Raw genomic sequence first — 2,830 nt, forward strand, 5'->3', positions numbered from 1 at the left:
ATACACGCGGCAGCTCCCGTTCCCAGTAATGCATTGCGATGACCTTTGCTGACGTCGCGTCTCCCGATACTGTAGCGGTCTCGCGAGACCGCAACGTCATCAAAGGTCATTGCCGCAATGCATCACTGGGAACGGGACTTGCCGGCAGCATCAAGGAAGCCTGGGGACGCTGCACGGGACATCGGAAGGTGAGAAAAACACAATTTTTTTTTTTTTTAATTACTTTTAACATTAGATCTTTTTACTACTGATGCTTCAAAGGCAGCCTCAATAGTAAAAAGTTGGTCACACTAGTCAAACACTATGTTTGACGAGTGTGACCAACCTGGCAATCAGTTCTCCAAGTGATGCTACAGATCGCTTGGAAAACGCTAGCATTCTGCAAGCTAATTACGCTTGCAAAACGCTAGTTAAAAAGCGGGAAAATAGCGGGAATTTAAAATGCGAATTTCCCGCGAAATGGAATTCCAGAATTCTCGCGGTGTGAGCTTAGGCTTAATGTGTGATAAGTGAGGAGTGGAGTTTTTCCAAGAGAGCGCGGTGGGACTGTGGACAGTTTGAGGGGTGGAGGTGGGGTTGGGCTTGAGCCTGGACGGAGTCTCAAGGGGGCCCTGAAAATTTTGCCGGTATGGTGCCCCGAAATTGCTAGTGGCAGCCCTACCTGTAAATCCAGTGCCTAGTGTTACTATGGTTACCTGTAAGTCCAGTGCCTAGTGTTACTATGGTTACCTGTAAGTCCAGTGCCTAGTGTTACTATGGATACCAGTAAGTCCAGTGCCTAGTGTTACTATGGTTACCTGTAAGTCCAGTGCCTAGTGTTACTATGGATACCAGTAAGCCCAGTGCCTAGTGTTACTATGGATACCAGTAAGTCCAGTGCCTAGTGTTACTATGGATACCAGTAAGTCCAGTGCCTAGTGTTACTATGGTTACCTGTAAGTCCAGTGCCTAGTGTTACTATGGATACCAGTAAGTCCAGTGCCTAGTGTTACTATGGTTACCTGTAAGTCCAGTGCCTAGTGTTACTATGGATACCAGTAAGTCCAGTGCCTAGTGTTACTATGGATACCAGTAAGTCCAGTGCCTAGTGTTACTATGGATACCAGTAAGTCCAGTGCCTAGTGTTACTATGGATACCAGTAAGTCCAGTGCCTAGTGTCACAATCTTATGGAATCAGTTTATATCTCAGCCAGACAAGCGTAATAGACAGTCAACGCCACGAGGCAGGGCCCGTTACACGTAGCGATATCACTAGCAATATTGCTGTAACATCACTGGTTTTTGTGACGTTATAGCGATATCGCTCCCCCGCTGGTTATCGCTGATCGGGCGAGAAGGTCCTGGACCATTTCTCGTCGTCAGCTTCCTGCTGGGTTTCCTGTGGTGCTAACGACGAGCGACGCTGGATGCGGGCGGGAGGACGTCAGGATCGCCGCGTCTGACAGGTAAGTAGCGACCCCGGACCACTGCTATGTCGCTGGTGAGATCTGCCTGTTTGGCAGCTCACTAGCGACCACTTAGCGATGCACCAGCGATCCATATCGTTGTCGGGATCGCTGGTCGGGATCGCTGGTGCATCGCTACGTGTAACGGTACCCTCAGACAGCTCCCCAACTCACCTGTAGGATAGACGACCCCTGCTGGCCACCTGAGGGACTGCTGACTATCATACCCGTGTCCTTTGCTTCATAAAAATAAATACATTTTAAAACAAATATAATGAAACCCACCCGTCTGTAATAGGCTTCCTCCTCAGGCCACATGAATACAAATTATCCGCTCTAAAAAGACAAAAAATACACATAGAATTTGTGTAAGGCTGGGTTCACACACAGCGTTTTTTTTAGAGGTATTTTTAGCGGTTTTTCCAATAAAACCGCTAAAAATAAGCTTCCCATTCATTTCTATGCATTTTACACTTTTTGTGCATACTGATGCGTTTTTTACCGCGAAAAAAACTGCATCGCGGTAAAAAAAACGCAGCAGGGCACATTAATTTCGTGGATTTTTCCGCGCTTCTGGCTATTTCTATGCATCTTGAAAACGCGCGAAAAAAAACGCATGAAAACCGCGCATTTTTTGTGCAGAAAACACGCAGATAAAAACGCACAGAAAAAAACGCGCGATTTTTCTGAAGGGAGTCAGGTTTTTCAGCAGAAATTTTCTGCTACGTGTGCACTTAGCCTAAATGTTAAAGCTCAGTGACTGTTGATCCATAAAGTAATAACAGTGAATATTTTTTTTCAGGTTATAACAAAAATATATAATATACTATAAATATCTATATAAACATATATAAAATAGATTATATAAAAAACAAAAATGTCCTTCGGACCGGAATCGAACCAGTGACCTAAGGATGACAGCGCACTCCACTACAGTCCTCCGCTCTACCAACTGAGCTACCGAAGGAACGCCTCCACTGCCGGCTTGTGCACAGCATAACACACTACAGGACACAGATCAGGAAATGCGCCCTCTACAGTAGTAACCTTGGGAATATCTGGGCTGCAGGAAGAGGAAAAGCCGCGCATCAGTCCTGCTATTTCTTTACCACAATACCACAATCACCACAATCGGTATCACACTGCCACCATCCAAACTGCCTCGTTTTCTTATACAGAGAGATCACATTAGATGCACGGACATGACAGACACCGATGCACCAGGTAGACATGGTCATGGTATCTTCAGAAATGCAAGATTCGAATCCAGGTACTTAGATATACTGTTTGACTCCGATTAACTGAACTTTAGCGACATCTAGTGGCGAAATAAGAACACTGCTGTACCTGGAAGCAGACAACAGTGCTTAAAGGCCAATCAGAA

The 2,830-nt window shown here is 45.6% G+C and overlaps 1 non-coding gene across 1 annotated transcript; it reads right to left on the reverse strand.

Moving 5' to 3' along the window:
• Positions 1–2,326: 2,326 nt before the first annotated feature.
• TRNAY-GUA (transfer RNA tyrosine (anticodon GUA)) lies at positions 2,327–2,413 on the reverse strand. Its single transcript is given in 2 exon segments — positions 2,327–2,362; positions 2,377–2,413. It is a non-coding gene; the product is annotated as a tRNA-Tyr (tRNA).
• Positions 2,414–2,830: the final 417 nt, after the last annotated feature.

Source organism: Dendrobates tinctorius, unplaced genomic scaffold (genome assembly GCF_039654945.1).
Source record: "Dendrobates tinctorius isolate UK_male_01 unplaced genomic scaffold, ASM3965494v1 ptg000207l, whole genome shotgun sequence".
NCBI lineage: Eukaryota > Metazoa > Chordata > Amphibia > Anura > Dendrobatidae > Dendrobates > Dendrobates tinctorius.